Source organism: Bubalus kerabau, chromosome 1 (assembly GCF_029407905.1).
Source record: "Bubalus kerabau isolate K-KA32 ecotype Philippines breed swamp buffalo chromosome 1, PCC_UOA_SB_1v2, whole genome shotgun sequence".
Taxonomy (NCBI): domain Eukaryota; kingdom Metazoa; phylum Chordata; class Mammalia; order Artiodactyla; family Bovidae; genus Bubalus; species Bubalus kerabau.
The window spans coordinates 34,747,199-34,764,747 of NC_073624.1; the positions used below are offsets into that span (position 1 = coordinate 34,747,199).

The 17,549-nt window shown below is 40.7% G+C and overlaps 2 long non-coding RNA genes across 3 annotated transcripts in view; one reads left to right on the plus strand and one right to left on the minus strand.

Moving 5' to 3' along the window:
- Nucleotides 1-3,556, minus strand: LOC129646129 (uncharacterized). 2 transcript variants are annotated; one of them, XR_008711721.1, is made up of 5 exons: nt 3,514-3,556; nt 3,028-3,110; nt 2,429-2,557; nt 1,560-1,669; nt 1-304 (listed from the first exon to the last, which is right to left on the minus strand). It is a non-coding gene; the product is annotated as an uncharacterized LOC129646129 (long non-coding RNA). The 2 variants fall into 2 exon arrangements; XR_008711723.1 differs by having other exon boundaries at nt 2,429-2,612; nt 3,514-3,549.
- LOC129646134 (uncharacterized) overlaps nt 2,982-17,549 on the plus strand; it is a 25,239-nt gene continuing 10,671 nt past the window's right edge. Inside the window, exon 1 of the long non-coding RNA XR_008711724.1 lies at nt 2,982-3,112. This is a non-coding gene — a long non-coding RNA (uncharacterized LOC129646134). The remainder of the gene's footprint in view (nt 3,113-17,549) is intronic.

Sequence of the window (17,549 nt, forward strand, 5' to 3'; positions counted from 1 at the left end):
TTTGATTTATTTACATTTTTAATTAAATGAAAATTACAGATAAAAGATGCTATACCACTCATCTTCCTAGGAAAAGAAAATATTGCAATGTAATTAAAAGGATGCCTCAAATTATAATTAGATTGGAAATTTAATTATGACTAGAATACTTTATCCTTATGCACACTGACACCTTGTTGATACATAACCTTTAAAGTATTTTTATTATATTTACTCTAAGATCTTAATCTGTGGACTAAATAAAATCCTTAGGTTCCTAAGAAGAGCTAGAATTCAGCATAGAATCCAAAGTGCTGTTTTTTGTCTGGAAACAAAAAAAGTATTGTGTTTCAGAATTCCTGTTCTGATTATTATTGGATTTTTATTACAACTTAATACTGCAAAAAATTCTAAAAATCTCTAGCAGATATCAGTTAGTATAATATTAATAACAAATTTCTTAGCTACAGAGAACATCCTTTGGTTCATATCTGATAGAGTTACTCGCTTCCAAATGAAAGGACTGAAGGAATTCATATATATATATACACTCAGGAATCACATTTTCCAGAAAGAATACTCTTCCTATGGAATGTCAGCTGTACATATAGAAATGTTTCATAGCAATTTGGTGGAATTTCTTCTGCAGATGAGCTCTGGTTAAATACATTTGCTATAATTAACTTCCTGTGGCACCATTTGACACTTCTTGCAGCTTAGGAAACAATAACTTTCACAGTAAAAATGATTTAGTTACAGCATAATGTGCTCCGATAGAAATGTTTTGAGATAAAGATCCTCAATATGCAATTATTATTAGCTTGATATGGAAAATACTGTGTGATAAAAACTGTTTGAAGAATTGCCACTTTAACTTATCTAGGGTTGAAGAATGCACTTAATAATAAATTGAAGGTCTTTATTCATGAGTCAAAGTCTGAATTTGTAGGCTTTGTGGAAATCTCCTTTCGAAAATACGTAATTGTTAATTAAATCATTAAATAAATATATGTTGAAAATGTATCATGTGCTTGGTATTTGCTAAAGTTTGTAGAGTGTATCTTCTCTCTAATTTAACCACAGTCATTAATTTGATTAGCCTTCATGGCCGTAAAAGAAGGAAAGTCTTGCTTTTATAAACTCATGAGGAAAAACACACAACAACAAAATCTGATTATCTAAAATAGACTCATTTTCATTCTACTGAGATCTAACCAACACGCCCCTCCTTTTCTGAACCAATTTTCACCAGACAACTTCTGCTCCCAGATGAACTGAATTTCTACAAATGGCCTGCCTCTGTGGTCCTCTGTATAGGCAAACCTCTCATTGAAGTCCTTATCTCTTTTGAAGGGACTTCAAAGGCCCATTGAAATCCAAAACTTTCCTTGAAGTTAAGTCAAGTTTTGCCTGTTTTAGGGCTGCAGGATTTCATCCAGAAAAGCCTAGGTGGTTAACAAGGAAAGAGCATGTTAACCTGGTTGGATTTCATCACAAGTGGAATTTGGTCTGACAATTTTGGCTCTGTTAGGGGGTTTAAAGCATATTCAGCTGTGGAAATGATAAAAGGATTCCCCTACCTGGTTTTATAGCACAATAGCTGAAAGACCAGCAGGTATTTCCAAGCATCTTTTAGTGCACATCCCAAACTGCTACACCAGCTGGATCTTCAGTGAATGAAACGACCCTGCTGTTAAAACATTTGAATCCCAGTCAAAGTCGTTGACAGTAAAAATCCAGGTGGCTATGCAAATTGGTCATTTCCTTAAATAGTAATTTGAGTTTCACCAGGTGAGTCCTGCTAATAATGACAACCAACATCTGTGGAGCCTGTTTCAATTCATAGGACAACTTTTATGTATATTATCTCATTGTTGCTGTTGTTGTTGTTTAGTTACTAAGTTGTGTCTGACTCTTTTGTGACCCCATGGACTGTAGCCTGTCAGGCTCCTCTATCCATGGAATTCTCCACGCAAGAATACAGGAGTGAGTTGCCATTTCCTTCTTGGGGATCTTCCCGACCCAGACATGGAACCCGTGTCTCTTGCACTGGCAGGCAGATTCTTTACCACTGAGCCACCAGGGAAGCCCTGTATTTTCTCAGTTAGTTTTCATTAAAACTTTATGAGATGAAGACATGGAAGTTCAGAGAGATGAAGTGATTTGTCTAAGGTTATGTGAGTAGTTTGGAGAAGAAAATGGCACCCCATTCCAGTACTCTTGCCTGGAAAATCCATGGACGGAGGAGCCTGGTAGGCTGCAGTCCATGGGATCGCTAAGAGTTGAACACTACTGAGTGACTTCACTTTCACTTTTCACTTTCATGCATTGGAGAAGGAAATGGCAACCCACTCCAGCGTTCTTGCTTGGAGAATCCCAGGGATGGGGAAGGCTGGTGGGCTGCTGTCTATGGGGTCGCACAGAGTCGGACACAACTGAAGTGACTTACCAGCAGCATGCGAGTAGTTAAGTAGTGAGTCAGGATTTGAACCCAGACATTTGATGCCAACCACAGTGGGCTTTCCTTAAGACAAAGAGTCATTGGTAGTGTGGATGATTATCGACCTGTAGTTCTTGGCTGAAAGAAACAAGAGCTGCTTTGTCTTCTTTGGAGAGTCTATTTCTATAGGTTCCTATTTGAAAATAGGATAGATTACATTTTGTGCTCTGGGCTCATATTACTCAATCTTCTGGTTTTTCAAGAAAAGTTAACAATTTTATTTGGACACCATTCTAGGTTTTGACTGTTAACAGCTGTGTTAGTTTGGGTCTTTGTTCTCAAGTTTTCATTCCTTTTTGATAGAAGAATTACACATCCACACCCTTTGCATGTAACTCTAGGGCTTCTCAATAGAACAGACTGTATATCACTCGCCTTATTGGGTTTAGGTTTGGTCATGTGATTTGGATTGCCCAGTGAAATGTGGCAAAATATAAGCTGTGACTTTAAGAAGTACCTTCTATCTCCCATCCCTCTTTGCTCCTGCATTTGCCTTGTGAGTCTCCTTTTACAGTCCTAGAAGGATGTGGAGCAGACTAGAACCTTACCTGCAGTTTGCATCCAAGTTCAGTGAATCTCAGCGGATGTTAGTTCCTGTTGGACCCAGCAGAGTCTCAGCCAACAGGCAGACCTGTAAGAAATAGTTGTGTTTTTTTTTTTTTAACTTTATTGGGATTTAATTGATTTACAGTGTTGTGTTAGTTTCAAATGTACAAAAGAGTGAATCTGTTATATTAATACATATATCCACTCCTTTTATAGATTCTTTACCCATATCAACCATTACATAGTGAGAAATAAATATTTGTGGTTGTAAAGCTATTGAGATTTGGGCTTGCTAGTTATATAGCAGATCCTGACCATGTTAAACATTTTTTTTTGTTTTGTCTGACTCTTTGGGACCCTATGAACTATACAGTTCACGGAATTCTCCAGGCCATAATATTGGAGTGGGTAGCCTTTGCCTTCTCTAGGGGATCTTCCCAACACAGGGATCAAACCCAGGTCTCCCGCATTGCAGGCAGATTCTTTACCAGCTGAGCCACAAGGGAAGCCCCATGTTAAACGTCTTTAAGCAAACTTTACAGCCCAAATTAAGCACTTCTGTAGATTAGATGCAGCCTTTGGGTCAAAGCCTGAGCTCTGTGAGGTGAATCCTTGGCAGTATCTTTACCAATAGTTGCATTTAGATCTCAGGAAAAATTATATCAAATGTTTGGTGCATATACTATTTAGAACAAACGTTAGTCCGTTGTTTCTGACTTTTTGCAACCCCATGGACTGTAGCCTGCCAGACTCCTCTGTCCATGGGATTTTCTAGGCAAGAATACTGGAGTGGGTTGCCAATCCCTGCTCCAATTTAGAGCAAGGAGACTGTTAAGTTCTGACTCCTAAACAACCTCTGTACTCCTACTCAGGAGAGATATATGAACTAAGGCATATGAGTAATTGAAGTTGTGGGAGTGAAAGGAGAGATTTTCCTTGTCATTGACCTGGATTAACAGGATCAGCCTACACATCCCCTGTCAGCACTATTTTATAAATGTACGCTGAATCCTTAGAGAATGAATTTGTTCTCTATCATCCATGTTTGTTCCAGTCAAAAAATTTGAGAATCCCTAGAAAAGCTAGAAGACTTGGACCTATATTTAACCTTTCATCCTTCATCAGCCTGGAAAAGGAATCTTTATAATTGAGAGAAATACCCCATTCTTACTAGGTCTTGGAAAATGCAGTAATTTATTTTCTAGAACAAACATCACCGGGGGAATTAAACAAGAGTTCCTGTATGCCGAATTCAGAAGGAAATCAGCGTGGGCAGACACACAGCAGAGGGGACAGCAGTGATCTCAAATTTAGAGACATGAGCTTTTAGATACCTTAGTTGTACCTGAGAGACTGAGTGAGAGAAGGTCATGTCAGATCTTCTGGAATCATTTCCCTCCCTCCAAGCAAAGCCTTCTACACCTGTGACAGGAGCAGTTGTGTGCACTGTCTAGACTAGACATGACTAAGACCCAGCTGAGACATCTAATTTTTATAAATGTTTGATATGATGGCAGAGACCGGTACTGAGCGCACACATTTGTTATTGGTTACTTCCCCAGGCTAATGCAGTCTAGGTTATGTACTTTCCTAACCTTATAGCAATGAAACTAATATAACTGTCTGTACTCTAAACTTCCATTTAAGTCATGCTAACAGGTCCTTAGACCAGGTAGCCGGTGTGCTCTGCTAGCCAAATATTCATTTCATTTTGATTGTAAATACCATGAAGGAGGAATGCAGGATGCTATGAGGTTGTATTATTACAGGTCCCAACTAGACTGTGACATCAAGGAACTGTCACTGAGTAAATGACATTTAAAAGAACACATGAAGAAAGGGTGAATGTATTTAGCCTCAGAAAGGAATGGGGCCATGGAGTCATGTAGAATGTTAGAGAAAAAATGGAGGAGAGAGACAGGAACAGAGAAAGTATTTGAAGTTCTGTACTAGTATTTAAAGGGGTCACAGGGTTTGAAAAAGTATCCTAGAAGATCATTCTAGTCTCTTCCCAGTGCCCAGCTTACAAACAGTGTTTTCTGCCATGAGCAGAAAAGAACACGTGAAGAGTTTAAATATTGCTGGATAAAGTGAGAAGTAAAATCAATAAGCATTATGGCTAAGAGCCTGGAAATGAATATCAAACAGACACGGTTTAAATCACAGTTTCCTTCTTACTTGCTCTGTGACCTGGGGCAATTTACTTGTTTAACCTTTCCAACCTTCTTTTTTTACTCTGCAAAATAGGGAAAATAATGCACACCTTTGAGTGCCACTGCAGGGACTAAGTGAAACTGTAGAGGTAAACTCTCTAGCATCCTGACTATCACAACGCCAGCATCAGACATTTCTGGCAGAAAGATGAGTGGGTTCTGTGGAAGCTTGGACGTCAGGGCACAGTCAACGGGAGCTTTAGTGGGTGAAAATATTATATTTGTAAAAGTCTAATCTGTATATTCGGAGAAGGCAATGGCACCCCACTCCAGTACTCTTGCCTGGAAAATCCCATGGATGGAGGAGCCTGGTAGGCTGTAGTCCATGGGGTCGCTAAGAGTCGGACACGACTGAGCGATTTCACTTTCACTTTTCACTTTCACGCATTGGAGAAGGAAATGGCAACCCACTCCAGTGTTCTTGCCTGGAGAATCCCAGGGACTGGGCAGCCTAGCGGGCTGCCGTCTATGGGGTTGCGCAGAGTCGGACACGACTGAAGCGACTTAGCAGCAGCAGCAGCAATCTGTGTATTTATCAACACATTTATTAAGAAGTCAAAGCTGCTGTCCAGTTACTTTCTCTTAGGCAGGGTGTGTTAATTTTCTAGGGCTTCTATAACAGAAGACCACAGACTGTATAGCTTGAAACAACAGAAATGTAGTCTTTCACAGTTCTGGAGGCTAGAATTCCAAGATCAGGGCATTTGCAAGGCCATATTCTCTCTGAGATAGAATCCTTCCCCACTTCCCCTTGGCATCTGGTGGTGGCATCAAGCCTTGGTGTACTTTGGTTTGCAGCTCATCACTCTGATCTCACTCTCTGTCCTACATGACTTTCTCCCTGATGTGTCCATCTCTGTCTCTTCTTTTATAATGACATCTCCCTCATTGGATTAAGGTCTACACTAATGATCACATTTTAACTTGATTAAATCTGCAAAAACCTTATTTCCAAATAAGGTTACACTCAGAGGCACTGATATTAGGACTTCAGCATATCTTTTGCAGGGCTTCCCAGGTGGCTCATACAGCATAGTATCTGCCTGCAATGCAGGAGCCTCAGGTTTGATCCCTGGCTTGGGAAGATCCCCTGGAGAAGGGAATGGCTACCCATTCCAGTATTCTTGCCTGGAGAATTCCACGGACTGAGGAGCCTGGTGAGCTACAGTCCATGCAGTTGCAAAGAGTTGGACATGACTGAGCAGCTAACACTCATCCCTTTTGCAGGGACATGATCAATCCACAGCAGTAAGTGAGTGAGTGATTACAGGGAAAGGTTTGTTCCTCAGTGACAGAGAGAACTCTTTCTATGGGAATTTGAAGTGTCTAATCATAAATTATTAAGGTCCCCCATTATTTTCATTCCTAGAGTCTAGACAGGCTTGGATTATTAAATTAGGATTTTAAGTCCTTTAAATGTTCCCGCCCACCCAACCTCAGTTCTAAAAGTTGTCTTAAGGATAATCTCAGGCATTATCAAAATTTTCTCTTCTCTTAGATAAAGAAAAGGAATTGAGGAGGTCTACACACTGAAAGAAATTAATCAGTTTTTTTTTTTAACTATGCTGCAGTCAGGATGATATAAATTAATCCATCAGCTTGACTATAGACTCTTAATGTAGCTCCTTTTAATGGATATTATTGGAAGGTTCATGTTCTTTCAGTTGTTTTTAAGATTAAACCTGAATTATGACTTTGAGTGGGCTTCCCAGGTGGCACTAGTGGCAAAGAACCTGCTTGCCAATGCAGGAGACATAAGAGATGCTGGTTCAATTCCTGGAAGATCCCCTGGAGGAGGGCATGGCAACCCAGTCCAGTATTCTTGCCTGGAGAATCCCATGGACAGAGGAGCCTGGCGGGCCACAGTCCATAGGTTCACAGAGGTGGACATGACTGAAGGGACTTAGCGTGCATGCACGTGGATGACATTGAGAGTTTCTGTCTGGATGGGTTCTCCTGCCCTCATGCATGAGTGTGTTGGGATTCATATGTAGGGTTTATAGTGATGAGATCATATATACTTTCATAAAGGGATGAAAATTGATTTAGGGTTTTTAAACCTGAGGAATTTTCCTTCTCTGGACTGGATACATATTTCAAATGTTTTAGTTATATAGTATGTTTAAAATTTTGCTTTTTATTTGGCGATACTGGGCCTTTGTTGCTGCTCAAGGGCAGTCTCTAGTTGCGGTGAGCAGAAACTGCTAGTTGTGGTGCAAGGGCTTCTCATTCTGGTGGCTCCTGTTGAGGAGCACGGGCTCTAGGGCCTGCAGGCTCAGTGGCTGTGGCAAGTAGGCTTAGTTGCTCCATGGCATGTGGAATCTTTCCAGACCAGCGATCGAACCTGTGTCCCCTGCCTTAGCAGACAGATTTTTAACCACTGGACTGCCAGGGAAACCCTAGAATGTTTTAATTATAGTAGACAAAAATTTCAGACCTACAGGGAAAAAGACAAAGGGTTTACACACTCTTTTACTCTTGGTTGTATGCATTGTGTTCATGTGTGCTAAGTTGCTGCAGTCATGTCTGACTCTTTATGACCCCCTGAACTATAGCCTGCCAAGCCCCTCTGTCCATGGAATTCTCCAGGCAAGAATACTGGAGTGGGTTGCCATTCCCTTCTGCAGGGAAACTTCCCAACCCAGGGATGGAACCTGAGTCTCCCACATTGCAGGCAGATTCTTTACCCTCTGTGATACCAGGGAAGCCCCGGTTGTATGCATTACCTATGTAATATTTAGATACCCCATCAACGTGCTCAAGCCCTGTTGTCTGATATGAACCAGCCCATCTGCTTGGCATGACTTGGCTGAAAGTGAACATAGATGCAGACAGGGCAGTGCCTTCAATCTGTCACTGTCCCACCACGGACATCTGGGGCCACCATTCAGCAGGCAAAGGGAGTGACTGTTTCTCAGTCCTCCCCACTCCTACCTCCCTGATCTTTTAAATATATCTCCTTCAAGCCCTACTCTCAGGCAAAGTCTCATTTGACCTCAAACAAAAGGGCCAAGTCCCTTCTTAATAGATTAGAGAGACTTAGATTTAAGCTGGGGGTTTCCTCATGTGATTTATTTTCCCTCAGTGCAGATATTTTACTAGGATGGACACAGTGACTTGAGTTGAAAAAATGGCTACAATCTGTGTTTCCTTAGAAAGGAAAAATCATTGCATGTCTGGAGCTTGGAGATTTAGTCCCTGGACACAGATTTTTCCAAGGATTTTCCCCCTATAAACATAATATGAGAAGACAGTACCATTCTAGCTGGTCACCTGCATTGCCACTGGGGGAAGATCTGTCATTCTGGAGACTTAACCTGTGGGTCCAATAGTTTACTTAACTTTCAGGGTTTAAAGCCAGAATTTGAACTCTAGAAGGAGGGATAATAAGGGGCTTAAAAATATCATTGTTGGTTTACCTATAAAAAAGAAGAAATACACTCTCTTCTGACCTAGGGCTTGACTTGTCTTTGTGTTTGTCCCTTCATCCCAGTCACACCCGCCTCACCATTTATAAAAAGGGGCCAGGTAAATAAAAACAATGCAAGAGAACAATCAAGAAACAAAAATTAAAAAACTAAAACTATTAGGAAAGGTTTTGGTTTAAAGAGACAATAGAATGCATAAAAAATTAAAAGAACCATATTAACAATGGAATAAATAATGATAAATATGGCTAAGGTGTTTAAATTATGAATAAAAGTATTAATTTTATTTTTAGTAAAAATTATGTGTGTGTTGAACCACTAATCTAGGCAAAAAACATTAGAGGAAAGGAACAGAGGATAAGTAAGAGAACTACTTGAATGTTAACAGATCTAGAAGCATCTTTAAGAGTTTTTAAAATACTAACTAGAAGGCGTAAAGGATGCACAGGATTTTTAAATTCCAAGTGCCAACATCACCATATGGGCAAATCAAGTCTTTAAGGCAACCGTATGTGTCCCACCCATCACCTTCTCATGGGTGGGAATTCCTCAGGGGTTCTCTGATAGTCTTTGGATCAGTATTTTTAAGAAAGAAAGAATTGGGCATTGACCATTTTCCTTTCCATTTATTAGAAAAAGTTTGTCTTCAGTTCTAGGATTTCTTACCTGCCATTTGCAGGCAAGAGTTCTATTATTGTATCCCTGATATTATTAATGATAGAATATATGTTGTGGTTATTGTTGTCATTTTTGTTATTAGTAGTAGTGGAAGCAGTGTTGGCATTCCTGTTTTATAGATGAGAGACTGAAGTAGGAAGGGGTTATATTGGCTGATCACAGATAATATGGCAAATTAGTGGCAGGGCTGAGCCTGTGTTCCAGCAACTCCAGACCCCAAAACTAGAAATCACGTCCGTGGTTGTTAGCCCAGGTCTCTGCTAACAACAGCATCTTCCCTGTGCATGTTAAAATTAAAGGTCTCAGCAGAGTAATGAAAATGTTATACAACTTAACAAATGGGACTTAGTTTTGAGGGACAGTTGAAAAATTTGTAATTTAGGAAGCTCTTCTCAAATACACAAGGAATTTAGATTACAAAATCCCCCCAACACTGCTGCTGAAGATGGAAGTGAGTCGCTTTCCTGTGTCACTAAAGTTGAGGCCAAGCTATGGTGACAAAGCAAACAGTTGGGTGACATTGAGCAACATTAATTCAGGCTCCTCCTGCCCCATCTGTGAGTCCACAGCTGTTTCTATTTTCCACCACCATGTTGAGAGGATATGGAAGACATCTGGGGAAAAGTTCTTGCAGGGTATAATCATCCAAGACCACGGATGATTTTTTCTGAGCATGTCATTCCCTGCTTTCCTGTGTTCTCTGATTTCCATGGTCTGATTGAATTCTGGTCCTCCTCCATTCAGTGATTCTCTGGGTCAACATTCCATTTGGCGTCTGTAGCTGTAGGAGGGAAGACAGGAGGGAGCCTTTCTCTTTGGGCCCAAGGAACAGATATCAGTCAGGCAGGTGTTCCCTGCTCAACACACCTTTGGGTCAAAGGAGATGAGTGGGAGGGTGAGAGCATTGCTCTCCCAGACACATACACACACTCACTCCCACTCTCTCCCTCGCTCTTCCTTTCTCTTCTTTATGGTTTCCTGACACTATATCCCTTGCTTTTTCTATTGTACAACAGTCAAGAAAACCCAAGGACTTTGTGTTTTCCTGCTTTTTAAAAAAGTTATATCTTGACCAAAAAAAGTCAGTTTAGACATTTTTTCCAACTTACCACTTTTCTCCTGGGTACTAGCATCTTTTAGGTAAGAGTAATGCTTACTTCAGATCTAGCCTGTGCCTAATTTTGAAATGAGTGTTACCTTTACCCTGCACTCCTCTTATTGTCATCCCATTGACCAGCGATTCTAAACTGCAGAGTCTATACACCCAGGGGGCAGTTCCAAAGTCTGTGTATCTTTCCCTGCCTCCCTGGGATTCTGAAACATTTTCCCAGGGAAGTTCAGGCCCCTGGTTGAGGATCATTGTCCATAAAGAGAGGTTTTAATGATGGACACATGTATGGCATGGGAATGACTTGAAGGCACAAGAAAAAATGGTTGTGATTCCCTGCTTGAAAGACACAGTTTGTATAGATGAGCCAGACAGTATTTATATTTTAAAGATGGAAGGCTAAGCATGGAATGGGAGAATTTGTATTTCAATATAGGAAAGTGACTACTATAATACGTATCACCCTGGGTCTGCATGGAATGTGGAACCAGAACAACAAGAGTAAAAGAATCAGGATAATCAAGAAGAGAGAACAAGAAAAGGATTGAACCCAAAAGAAGAATGGATGTCATTCTCTATTGCTGTCTTTATCTGCCAGCAGAGGCCAACTCTTAAGGAATAAGAAAACCAATAGAAATTACCTGATTTAAAAGTCCATACTGAGTTCCTACTATGTGCGCATAAGTCATTGGGGCTACAGAGAATAAAACAACTTCAGCCTGGGTGTATGCATGACAGATAAGCAGGTTTATAACTGTAAGGATTTTTCATGCATTGTCATAAGGGCATATAAGAGAAAGATGCAGAAGGCATTCTGGAGGATGTGTCATTTCAGCAGTATCTTTAAGGATGACTAGGAATTATTCAGGTAGAAGAAGGGGAGAAGGGCATGGGAAACAACTCATCCACTAGTAGCTCAGCTGGGGATACGACTACAGAGGAGAGGGGATATGTGTTATAGACGTGGCTTTTGCACACAGTACATAGAGTGGCATGGCTGTGGCCAGCTGTTCAGAGAGTTAACCCTACCTTGTGAACCCCAGGCACCACTGGAGGCCTACAGCATGGAGGCCGTGATGTGATTGGCTTAAGAAAAGAGCAGTGTAGATGGACTTCCCAGGTGGCACTAGTGGTAAAGAACCCATCTGCCAGTGCAGGAGACATAAGAGACAAGGATTCAGTCCTGGGTGAGGAAGATCCCCTGGAGGAGGGCATGGCAATCCACTCCAGTTACTCTTGCCTGCAGAATCCCATAGATGGAGGAGCCTAGTGGGCTACAGTCCATGGGGTCGCAAAGAGTCGGCCATGACTGAAGCGACTCAGAACTCAGATGGTAGGTCAAAGGAGAGCTTCTCAGTGGGTGGGGTAACATCAAGTCATGGAAGCACCTTCCAGGCTTCTTGTCCTCTTTCCTTCTCTCTTTCGCTGTTTCTCTAACTCTTCTTACATTGCTGGTTTTCTTTCCGAGCTTCATCTTTTTTTCCTTCTGTTTCTTTTGACTCTCATTTTTTCTTTTTTTCCTTTCATCTTTCTACTTTCTTTTTTAGTCTTTTATATCCCCTTTATCCATTTATTAGACTGATGTATTTTAAAAATTCTCTTAAAATGCATTGCCTGATTTCCCATTTACTGCATCAAGGAAAAAAAAAAAAAAAGGATACCTTGTAGAACTGAATGAACACATACTGATCATTTTCCTAAATCAGTTTTGTTTTGATTCTACTATCACAAAAGGAAGCTACCTAAAGAGAAAGGGATTTCCTAAACTCTGAAAGAATTTCTTTTAAAATATTGAGAATCAGAGTTTAACGATGTATACAAAATCAGTAACAGAGTAAGGAAGAACTTGGGTTCTACTCAACAGGAATACCCTTTCACTCAAACACCCCTTCTATCTACTAGGGGAAGGAAAAAGACAAGAAGACAGGAAATGAGACCCTAGATAAGTGGCTAAAATACCTATGGGTTGTCAGACTTAAGTACCCTGCCATTTCCCCTTCAGCCCACCAATAGCAGGACTGGGGATTTTAGAGTAAGAACAGGTAAGTCGAAGAAAATGTAGACCTTTATGATCTTCCAACTCCATCTCTACATTTATTTCCATCACATCATTTTTATTTTAAGATGTAATAAACATGATTCTTGAGTAGGTTTTGTACTACAGATTGCATTATTAACTTAATTTGAAATAAGGACCATTCAAGAGTTCTTATTGCTTTTTCAAAAGTATTCATCAACATTAATTAGATCTTGTTTTGATCTATCTTTCATTTGTGTGGACCCTAATTTATTTTGGTTTTATGTAATAGTGACTCAGAGAAGGAAATGGCAACCCATTCCAGTGTTCTTGCCTGGAGAATCCCAGGGACAGGGGAGTCTGGTGGGCTGGCGTCTATGGGGTCGCACAGAGTTGGACACAACTGAAGCGACTTAGCAGCAGCAGCAGGCTCATTGCCTTATATATTATGATATTTTGGTTATGATATTAGGTGAAGGGCTGCCATTGTATTCACTCCTTGAACAGCAGGTGTTGAGAAGATGGAATAGTTCTTTTGGCTTTTTCATGGCTCTCAGCAATTCACATGCATCTGGCTACTGACTTGCTTTCATTCCAGATAATTCTTTTTTTTTTAGTGCCAGGTCAAGTTGAAGCACTAAAAAAGAGAGAAAGGAAAGAAGGGAAATAAATAAAATTCTAGATCTGGATGAAGCTTAGAAATTATTTATTTTCAGAATTAACTCTGGGTCTGAGCTAGGGCTCAGCCAGTCACAAGCATCATTTCCTTCCTATTGTAATTTAGTATACTTGCTCTCTTATATCTGTTCATATGAGAAGCTTGCCCTAATCATGATGAATCTACTTTTCTTTAAGGTTTTATTTCAATGAATGACCCATATTTTAAACAGGAAATACACATGTCCTTTATACTAATCCTCCATTTATGTATTTTAAACAGAGTTAATGAGCAGCTAATGGATCATAGAAAAAGCAAGAGAGTTCCAGAAAAACATCTATTTCTGCTTTATTGACTATGCCAAAGCCTTTGACTGTGTGGATCACAATAAACTGTGGAAAATTCTGAAAGAGATGGAAATACCAGACCACCTGATCTGCCTCTTGAGAAATTTGTATGCAGGTCAGGAAGCAACAGTTAGAACTGGACATGGAACAACAGACTGGTTCCAAATAGGAAAAGGAGTTCATCAAGGCTGTATATTGTCACCCTGTTTATTTAACTTATATGCAGAGTACATCATGAGAAACGCTGGACTGGAAGAAATACAAGCTGGCATCAAGATTGCTGGGAGAAATATCAATCACCTCAGATATGCAGATGACACCACCCTTATGGCAGAAAGTGAAGAGAAACTCAAAAGCCTCTTGATGAAAGTGAAAGTGGAGAGTGAAAACATTGGCTTAAAGCTCAACATTCAGAAAACGAAGATCATGGCATCCGGTCCCACCACTTCATGGGAAATAGATGGGGAAACAGTGGAACAGTGTCAGACTTTATTTTTCTGGGCTCCAAAATCAGTGCAGATGGTGACTGCAGCCATGAAATTAAAAGACACTTACTCCTTGGAAGGAAAGTTTTGACCAACCTAGATGTGAGAGTTGGATTGTGAAGAAGGCTGAGCGCCAAAGAATTGATGCTTTTGAGCTGTGGTGTTGGAGAAGACTCTTGAGAGTCCCTTGGACTGCAAGAAGATCAAACCAGTCCATTTTGAAGGAGATCAGCCCTGGGATTTCTTTGGAAGGAATGATGCTAAAGCTGAAACTCCAGTACTTTGGCCACCTCGTGCGAAGAGTTGACTCATTGGAAAAGACTCTGATGCTGGGAGGGATTGTGGGCAGGAGTAGAAGGGGATGACAGAGGATGAGATGGCTGGATGGCATCACCGACTCGATGGACGTGAGTCTGAGTGAACTCCGGGAGTTGGTGAGGGACAGGGAGGCCTGGCGTGCTGCGATTCATGAGGTCGCAAAGAGTCGGACATGACTGAGCAACTGATCTGATCTGATCTGATCTGAATGGGCTTCCACAGTGGTGCTAGTGGTAAAGAACCTGCATGCCAACTCGTGAGATGTAAGAGGCACAGTTTCAATCCCCGGGTCAGGGAGATCCCCTGGAGAAGGAAATGGTAACCCACTCCAGTATTCTTGCTTGGGAAATCCCATGAACAGAGGAGGCTGGTGGGCTGTAGTCCATAGGGTCACACAGAGTCAGACAGGACTGAAAAGTGATTTAGCAATGATCAACTAAAGCATATTGTATACTATCAGAAGAGACTATGGAGAGCAGAAAACTGCCAAAGACCCAGTTCATGCCCTCATGGAGGGACAAAACATGTATGCAAGTTCATTATTAGGTATGTAAGCTAAGGTGCAGATGATAAAGATCAAGGGGATCAGGAACTCCAAGTTGACAGCAAGTGGTTTGTAGAGTATGCCTGTGCTTCCTAGAATCATGGACTGTCCTAAACTACCAGGACAGGATAGATTTTCTGTTTTTACAGTTTCTGTGCATAATCCTGGAACTTGTCCCATGGGAAGACCTTGAAAAAGCTGGCAAAAATGTTTAGAAGTTGGTTTTTTTATCTTGTTGAGGACAAATCACACAGAGGAGTAAAAAAAAAAACTTTGGGGAAATCATATTTCCAAAACATAGCCTATTCTGAGCTAGAACTATCTGTGGATGTATACTCTATATGCACACTGCTTGTTTTGTAGCTGGGAATACAGCTACAGGTTTTATGGGTTGAGAAGGCTTCAATGCAAACTTGAACATCTGGGCATAAGCTTAGGAGGATACTGGTGTTTGATACACTGGGGAAGGGGGTGACTGTGACTCCCATAATCTTCTCTCCAATCTGCATGGGGTAATTAAAATGTTGAGGCAGGGGAAATTTCTTCCTACCCTTCTTGAGTATTTTTGGCTAGTTTAATAATTAAAGGGACAAAAGACAGATTAACAGGAGGAAAAAAATCCAAAAACATGGAGTATCATAGACATGCAACTCCTATAGTGACCTGTTTTTAGACAAAGAGACAGTTATTTGTGGAGATTTAACAAAACAATTTTTTATATAAAAAGATGTTTTATTATTATTTTCCTATATAACCTATTAATGAATATACCCAACTTTATTTTCTCAAAAGGCAAATGAGATCCAAGATAACATTCCTGTTTGATTCCTGAAAACCTCAAAATTATCTCTTTCAGAGGATTCAGTTCCTGTGATGTCTATGGTACTGTCCACAAGGATCCCAATGATGCTTAGAAGTAAAGAGCATTTTACTAATTGTTCTATCATGGGTCCTTGTGCTGTGTTCCCCTTTTTTCTTCTCATCTCATTTTTAGAACTAGATCATGTGTTCCTTCACTGTTATGCACATATGGCCAAAGGATAGGTTTCATGTGTTCATATGGAATATCCACAGAAGGGTGATAGTATACTATTGCGCTGGCATCAGATGTCAGAGCAAGCTCTACTTTGCAATTAAGTCATCTGGAAGAGAAGAGTATGTAGATTTGTGACAAACACGATAAAAACAAAGGGGCTTGTGCTGAAGGTAGCAGACTAACAGAGAAATAGCAGAGTTCTATAACTTTGTTAGCCTTGAATTTCCTAACTCTGGTGATAAGGATGTTTTCTATCCTCTGGATCTACGGCGGATGCCTTCAAATGGGAAATTTCCCCCCTTCAAAGGGAACTGTGGTCATAGTGTTGTTTATATCACCACCCCCACTGGCTGTTTCTCAGGTAACTTTAATTCATAATAACCAATATGCCATAGAAGCATATTTGGGGATGGTTTCCACTGGACCCCAAAATTTCCTTCCTCTGAACTTTCTTGGAAGTTTCACGTATTAAAAGTTGAGATTCCTTAAAAAACTGGAAATAGAACTGCCTTATGATCCAGCAATCCCACTGCTGGGCATACACACTGAGGAAACCAGAAGGGAAAGAGACACGAGTACCCCAATGTTCATCGCAGCACTGTTTATAATAGCCAGGACATGGAAGCAACCTAGATGTCCATCAGCAGATGAATGGATAAGAAAGCTATGGTACATATACACAATGGAGTATTACTCAGCCATTAAAAAGAATACATTTGAATCAGTTCTAATGAGGTGGATGAAACTGGAGCCTATTATACAGAGTGAAGTAAGCCAGAAAGAAAAACACCAATACAGTATACTAACGCATATATATGGAATTTAGAAAGATGGTAACAATAACCCTGTGTACGAGACAGCAAAAGAGACACTGATGTATAGAACAGTCTTATGGACTCTATGGGAGAGGGAGAGGGTGGGAAGATTTGGGAGAATGGCATTGAAACATGTAAAATATCATGTATGAAACGAGTTGCCAGTCCAGGTTCGATGCACGATACTGGATGCTTGGTACTGGTGCACTGGGACGACCCAGAGGGATGGAATGGGGAGGGAGGGGGGAGGAGGGTTCAGGATGGGGAACACATGTATACCTGTGGCGGATTCATTTTGATATTTGGCAAAACTAATACAATTATGTAAAGTTTAAAAATAAAATAAAATTAAAAAAAAAATGTTGAGCTGAGAGATTGTTCATCTTCAGTTCAGTTCCATTCAGTTGCTCAGTCATGTCCGACTCTTTGCGACCTCATGAATCGCAGCACGACAGGCCTCCCTGTCCATCACCAACTCCCTGAGTTCACTCAAACTCACGTCCATCGAGTCGGTGATGCCATCCAGCCATCTCATTGTCTGTCGTCCCCTTCTCCTCCTGCCCCCAATCCCTCCCAGCATCAGAGTCTTTTCCAATGAGTCAACTCTTCGCAAAGGTAACCAAAGTACTGGAATTTCAGCTTTAGCGTCAGTCCTTCCAAAGAACAACCAGGGCTGATCTCCTTTAGAATGGACTGGTTGGATCTCCTTGCAGTCCAAGGGACTCTCAAGAGTCTTCTCCAACACCACAGTTCAAAAGCATCAATTCTTCAGTGCTCAGCTTTCTTCATAGTCCAACTCTCGCATCCATACATGACCACTGGAAAAACCATAGCCTTAACTAGATGGACCTTTGTTGGCAAAATAATGTCTCTACTT